Here is an 8,120-nt window from a genome sequence, read left to right as displayed (position 1 = left end):
TAGGTCTCAAAAATTGTTAAAATACAGCATGAAATTCTGGAGTTATAGGAGGAATATCTAACTTGCTCCCAATTCTTCAGTTCTCCACAAATACAGTTCCCTGGCTTCTAGCATTCTCTATGCGGAGTTAAAATATAAAAGGCTGTTATGTCCATGGTGCATAGTCAAATTTCATCTGAATTTTGAATTGAGATTTCATTAGATGTGTTCAGCTGGTGTGTGGTATCTTGCAGTTATGTCTGTGCATCTCTGGCTGTCTTCTAAAGAAAGGTATTCACATACATGCCAAATGGTCTTGAAATAGCTCAGGTTATTACCATGTGCACTTACAGCATATTGATGGATTTTTGATACTGTGGATTTGTGGAAGAAGCTTGCTTGAGAAATTGTTTAGCATTTTCAGTAATCCACGTCAGAGAAAGTGCTTTATCTAGAAAATCTCTTGAGATGTGTATGTATACCACTGTCAGATAATGGTCACTAGGAACATATATTTTGTGGTTTTGTTCCTAGTAATGTGTGTGCATTAAAGCAATTGCTCCTTCTTTGCCCGCTATTTAATGGTCACAAGGAACATATATTTTGTGGTTTTGTTCCTAGTAATGTGTGTGCATTAAAGCAATTGCTCCTTCTTTGCCCGCTATTTAATGGTCACAAGGAACATATATTTTGTGGTTTTGTTCCTAGTAGTGTGTGTGCATTAAAGCAATTGCTCGTTCTTTGCCAGCTATATTTATTGTGATTTTTTCATTGTAAGCCAACTCATGCCAACATCTTAGTTCATGCATAAACGTTATAGAATTTTATTTGTGAGATAAATGATAGGCATTTAGGTCTTTCTTTACTAGAGTTTCAAGAAGATCAAACACTCTGTGCATAATTGGTTACTTAAATGATTATTTCAGTTTAAATTCCTTGTCTGGAGGACCATCATTCTCGATGGATATTGAGGGTAAGGTACAGAAGCAATATGTCAATCTAACTTTCCTCATGAACTTGTAAAATTAAATTTCTCTCATATATGTAGAATTCATTGTAGGAAGAAATGAGGCTCATTTTTGCACCAGCTGCCCTCGAAAGCTAGTTAGCTTAAATTCAAATAAAGTCTGTACAGGTTTCTCATTTCCCACTGAATAATCTTCCCCTTTCCTTGTCAGATGGGTGTCTTAGACTTCTTACTTTCCTTAAAAAAGGTTTAATTTTTGTGGGTTTGTGTTAGGTAATTTCTACTTATGTACCTTTATCTCTTTATGAGACTATTCCTTTGTTAATATTTGCCGCTGATGCCATTGTGTGTCTATGGCATAATCTGATATTCTGGAGCTTTCTCTGGATTTCTTCAGTGCTCAGTCTTCATGTTCTAGTCTTGTTCTGACTACATTTTTCTGTCTAACTTGGACTGTAACTAGTATACCTTTTGGTACCATAATATTCTTCCTATGCGAAAAATATTTTATAGTATAGTGTGCCTCTTTCAACTTTTTGTAACATCGTTCTATATCTTTCTTATAGTATTATGCGTTCATGTTTGGACCATCAAGTAGAGTTTTCTAATCATCTTTCTGAACTTGGCTCCATCTCCTCTTCAGATTTTTATGTTTTCATGTTGAGTTGTTCCAGATTTTGATTATTCCTCAATTTGAATGATCAGATTCAGCACAATTTTGCTCAGCATCACATTTTATTTCTCAATACACTCCTTTGGTCACTAGAAACGGTGTCAATGAAACCCAATGGCTGGCATTAAAAACAATCCTGCAGGAAATATTGAGCAAAACTGAAACTAGATGAATTCTTAATGAGACCAGAATGTGAGAAGAAGACTACACGCCTCAAATTTACCAAAGTATCACAAAGCTTCATGCATATAGTGAACATTACATAGCAGTATTAGATCCACCCTTTGTAGTGACCTTCACCTATTTCCTTTGACCTTGAAACTACAATAATGACCAGACTCTCACTTCAAAAGTAGATAGTATCAAACCTGTAACCCATCCCACCCTATACCACTCCAGGTTAATGTTAGAGTCAGATGTATCTCAAAGTACAAAAAATATATTTTTTTGTTTAGTGTAGCTTGCATCCCAAATGGTCCCTTAAATTCTGATGGTCTCTGCTATAATCAAAAAGAGAAATGATTTTAAGTCTTGGTGGGCATGTGGCATTTCTACACTCTCTACCCATATACACTGCAAGCCTAGAAGCCACATCTCTGTAAACCTATCTTTGTGTTTTATCAAATACCATTTTTATATACCATGCAGCCATGACTTTGATAAATGATTCCCAAAGGAACACTGATTTACAGTTTGAATAATTATGGCATCACAACTTATCACATGCGTCCCGTGGTGTTACTCAGCCCATCATGGTGTCCAACTTGGTTTTGTATTTCCATGTTTGCTCCTCTTTCGAGTTTGTTATACATTTATGCAGGGTAGAAACCATTCCATTGATGTCTGCACATGTGATTAAACATTTTTCAATGTTTTTTTCCTCTTAACACTGTACATTTATTAAGCTGGCCTAGGGCCCTACACCTCATTTGGTAATATCAAAATCTTTCATTTACCCCAGTACCATATTCCTTCTTACAGCTCTCAAAAGTACAGATACACTCTTATCATATAGGTCCACTAACACCGTACTCTTCCTTCCATGTCAGTGTTTACTTAATTCTGTTGGTATAATATTCAAGTTTCATTGGAAGAAGGCCAGTGATGACTGGAATGTCATCAGCCCCCTCCTAAGAACCTTTGTATCCCATATATCCAGGGTCATGCTTGTCAACTGGCTGCAATGGAATCTCAACAGTCATTTCTTTTTTTAGATGCCACATTGCGTCCCACAGTGTTGTCCTGACCACTACTCAGTCCTAGTGTTTCCCAGAGTATTTAATTGACCATTCACTTGTTATTCCTAATTGGGCTTCCCTATAACTCTGTATGTCTGCAAACCCCAGCCACTTTCCGGAATGTCTAGGAAACTATACAATACTGAACTCAAGATGTGAATCCCAAAACATTCCAACTATTATCCACTTTCAGCTATATTGACAGCCCGCTGGTGGATGTCAACTTGCTGTCTTGGACATCTTCACAATGAGACTCACAGGTAGGTGGGTTGAATGGATTGCAGTGCTAACCTACAAGCAAAACAGAAATGTAACCAATGAGTTGAAGAACTCTGAAGACCAGAGGTGTAGACTTAGGAAATTATAACATTTCTAATTAGCTTTACCAGTCACTCCAGGAGATGAGGTTATGACCAGTAGACAGATTGCCATGAAACAATTGAATACTAGGGAGATGACTGGGCCCCTGTAGGGATACAATGAGAAAGATGAGTGCATGAGCAAAAACCGAACAAAAGGAGACAAGACTTAATTCTACCAAATACTTACTGCAATGTAACCCTAGGAAGAAAACATATAAATTGCAGGACATGGGCCAGGTGTTGGAACTTGAATATCAAGCCTTACAAAGGGCAGGCGTTTCTATGTGTTTGATTATCCTGCTGGCATGCCTAAAAAATCCCCAGAACAAGACATACATACACACACGTCAGACATACTGCATCACCTTAGTGCTCCAGCTGTCAAGCAATGATCTTCCATGGTCACCAACTTGAAAGTGTGAGCATGATCTTTTAACTACGCTTAGGGTAATTCCACCATAAATCCCAGATACATCACAATATTTCAACAACATCAGTAAACAGCATCCAAATACTTTTGGAGTCAGGAATCTTCACACACCATGACCCAATCGGCCATGAATAACCACACCTTTATGTAAAGTTAGAATGTTTATTTCACTATATTAACAATGCTAATGTCACGTAAATTAGCCTCAAAACCATCTGGTACACATACGAATAACACTGGTTGACCAAATCTTCTAAAGATTCTCAATTTAACTAAGGCATTGATCACTAAACATTCGAGAGACACAGTACAAATCAATAGCAGAAATAACTGCACGATAGAAATAGCATACATCTAGATTCAGCAACTGAGCAACATCAATTATTTGGTAATAGCAACCTGTTAACATATCAAGGTTTCCCTTACTAACCCTCTGATTAGAATAGCATGTTTGGACTTTATGCAAAACAATTTAGTCCACATAAATTTGGAAAACATCTAGCTATGGATCTATCAAAATAGCAATTGGTACCTAAAAACAAAAGACAAACTTAGAACAAGAACAATAGCATTTTGTTATACCTCTCCTCATATGGATCAGTAAGGTGCGATTATCTTCGGCAGTTGGACATCAGCTCGTTCAGCATCAGCAACGGGCAGTGAAAGGGAAATGGTTCAGAAACAGGGGACTCTAAGCTATCCAAACCATTTAAGAAACAATGTCTAAGGGATCAGCATTCAGCATCAGAATTTTAAGCAATAAAGTTAAAGATAGAATCCTCTACAGAGGAAATCAAAGTAGGAATGAGCTCTCTTCTCTCTGTGCAGTCAGGCTAAGTTAAAATTGTCTAAAGAACTTCCCACATTACCATTGGTCAAAAGTACGTTTACAATTAGTCCAATAGAAATAAAAGCTCAAATCTAAGACACAACTAAACTGTCTTTCACATGTCGATGATTGGCTCTTCTTCTGCTGTTCCCATCGTCAGGCCTGTCAGGTAAAATTTTTGTATTCATCCCTACTCCAGTCAGTGCATCCATTGTTAGCTCCTAGGAACATCGCTGTCTCATGCATCAAACTTCACAAAGCATCAACTACTAATTCAAGACAGTCTAGCAAGCAGTTCTCATGAGTAAGTTAAAGACATCTACTAACATTTGGTCAACTCAGTGAAAATAATACACGCATTGATTTCTCTAGACATACATTCCCATGGTATTATTTAAACAGGGCAGCTTCTTAGGAGGCTGTGCAAAACTAGGCCCAAACCTCACTAATTTTTAGGCCTATAATTAATAAAGCAAATACATAATGAAAAATCATTATATAAACACATTACCAAAATAACCTAAACATAGGCATTTCAATTTATGTTAATATGCTTTTTATTATTGACACTTCGTACTTTAATGACGGCCACTCAAGTGGGCACATTTTCTAAGTCGCACATTATTTTCTATGTTAGTCAAATTCTATGCAGATCCATAATCCAAAATACATGAATATTTATTAGTAAATATTCAGCGTTCACAAAAGGAATAAACAGCAGTGCGGTGGTAGACAACCACATTTTAGTAAGTTATTCCTGACAGCTCGCCCTATTATGTGAAGCCCTATCATACAAAATTCGATTTTTGCAAAGAGTGAAAAAATGACTTGTCTTTACTGAATGGAAGAGCCTGGAGCTCTTATTTCAACTGGCATACTACTCTCATTTTTACAGTAGCGATTCACCACAGTTATGAAAAGTACAGATACTTCAAGTTATCCAAATTGTTCTTAATTTCCTCGATCAAGGGAGTTACGTTGACAATTGGGCAGATCTGTTAATTTGGAGTTGAAGTAATTTCACAAATATGTCGGGGGAGGAGATGATCCACAGGGAAGTCTAATTCTTTATAAATTCAACCTTTGGTGGATTTAATCCCTGCGGCAGTAGCAGCGATATGAGGGGGTTTAACATATACCCAGATACCTTACCAAATGTATTCAGCAGAGCCAATTAATTCAGGATAGACATTTTTGGGTCAGTTATGTATAATAGGGCTAGATGTATCAAAAGATTTAGCATTTGCAAACAGTGCGAATTGGTAAAATCCACATTGTTGATTTGCACCAATCCTCATGCAACGTCCCAACTGCAATGTGCCATCTCCTCTTGCATGCCCACAGCACGTTGAGACACCAAAGCAGTTGTGGTAGAGAGCCGACTGACAGATCTGCTGAGCCCATCCAACCTACTCATCAATTGGTGATGTTGCCTACAGTGGGTGACATGCTCCTACTGCATTACAGTGCGGAGTTCCCTAATGGCATTTGTCATCTCCCTTACGTGTTCTGCTGCACCTTGCTGTCCCTCATGCAGCTTGCACATGTTGTTATTGAGAGACTCCACTGCTTTTGCATTGATCCCATGTTGTCATCATTAGACCCCCAACTGCCTGTGCATTGATCCCATGTTGTGATCGATTGACACAAACTAACTGTGTATTGATCTCATGTGTTTATATTGTAGGCGCTGCACTTTCAGCATGGATGCCTCAAGGCCACCAAACAATGATGGGCCCTCACCTTCCTCTCTGCACTGTCTGCCTTCTTCGGGTTGCCTCCTGAGAGGAGGGGAGTGGACTGACGCTGGGACAGGGACTGCTCTCTGTCTGTGCTTCTAACCTCTGGAAGTGGTGTGGGTACTTCTTCTGGCAATTCATCGGAGTCCAGGGTAAACTCAGGGAGGGGTGGCACTCTTGCCCTGTGTCTAGTTGGTGCTTGTATGATGGACTCACTGGTGTTTGAATCGGACTGTGGATGACTTTCGTCATTTATTCCCATTTCCACTTTCTGCTGCATTAGGGCCCGGAACATCTGCAACAACAATGCACAGCATGCCATTCTTGGATTTGTACTCTCACAGTTACTTAAATGATAAACATTTACCCTGGCATAGTATCTCTAATTGTCTGTTGTGTTATTTATCTGTTTGGTTTTACACTATTTTGCTATTTATGTAGTAGATGCACTTTAGGGGCATGGACTACCACTCCCATAAGGCATTGGTGTGTTGAATGTAATATGTGGCATGGACTACTTGTCACTGTGCATAGTGCCATTGCTATTTTCTAAGGGGCATTTGTACATTCACATATGGTAATTCAAATCAGTATTGCACTTACCTTTGCTGGTGCCAGGTATGCCTGAGGTGTCAATGTCAGTGACAACACTAACAGCTTGAGGCAGCAAGGTTGACTCCCCATGTCTTCCAAGGGGGTGGGCGGTGTCTGGGTGGGTGGTCCTCCTCCAGTGCTCCTTGCCTCCTTCAGCCTGCTTGCTACCCTCTCTTTGGCACATGAATGCAAGTCGTACCAGCGCTTGCGTATCTCCTTGATGAAACGCTGCGCAACACCCACTGCGCATATTTTGGTCTGGATGTCAGTCCACATTTTCCTCTTCTCACTTTCTGGGACCTGTAGTGAGTTTTTCCAAATAACTGGTCATGGTTCTTGATCACCTCTTCTGTGAGCACTTTCAATTCCTGCTCACTGAATTTCAGTTTGCGCTTCCTCTCTCTTTTGTCCTTCCCATTCCCATCAGTGGCCATAGTATTTTCTGGTCCTGGCTGACTCTCCTGAGTGCCTCCCTGGTGCTGTGCTGGGTCTCTGTGCCTGCTCCTGTGGCTCACGCTTCTGGAAACAGAATGTACTGACTCATTTCCTGGTTGTGATGTCATCAAGCTGCTCCAGAATACAAAAATCGCATTTAGCCATTTCAAAATTCCGATTCACTATTATACCAAATCGATATTTGGTACTCGCTATTTGCGATTGCGAATTTTAAGAAATCGCAAAATATTTTGCGATGGTGTTGTTACATCGCATTTTGTGAATCCCAGTTGACGATTCGCTAAAAATCGCTATTTGGTATTCGCTAATGCGACCCTTGATACATCTAGCCCATAGTTTGTTGTCTGCAAATTTGCTACCCATCCCCCTCATTTCGTCTTGCTTTCGTACAGCCATCCCTAGTGGTTCTTTCCTCAATATGAATTATAATGGTGAGAATGGAAAGTTCGGCCTCACCCACTTTTGATTTTAAAGTCATTTGAGGATCATTACTTTAGTAGCATCTCAACACCTGGATTCACACTTACCTCTATTACCATCTTTATCCAGCACCCAATGGTAACAGTACAGAAGGTATTTTTTTCATTTGTTTTTTTGATAAGGTGATCTGTCCTTGTGTTATCAACTGCCTCTCTATATACCACAAATTTCAATAGGTCTGTATGTTTGATATTTGGCAGTAAGTATTGCACTATTATTGCATCCAGTATTTTCATGAACATTTTGAGGCCCACATTCAAAAAGATGGTAGGTCTGTATGAGGTATATTGATGTCTGTTTTTTCCTGACTTGGGTAGCACCATTATGTCTGCCATGTTCGCAGACATCGCGACTTTGCCTTTTTCTGTTACAT

Source organism: Pleurodeles waltl, chromosome 10, assembly GCF_031143425.1.
Source record: "Pleurodeles waltl isolate 20211129_DDA chromosome 10, aPleWal1.hap1.20221129, whole genome shotgun sequence".
In the NCBI taxonomy this organism is placed as follows: domain Eukaryota; kingdom Metazoa; phylum Chordata; class Amphibia; order Caudata; family Salamandridae; genus Pleurodeles; species Pleurodeles waltl.
This window is presented reverse-complemented; position numbering follows the sequence as displayed.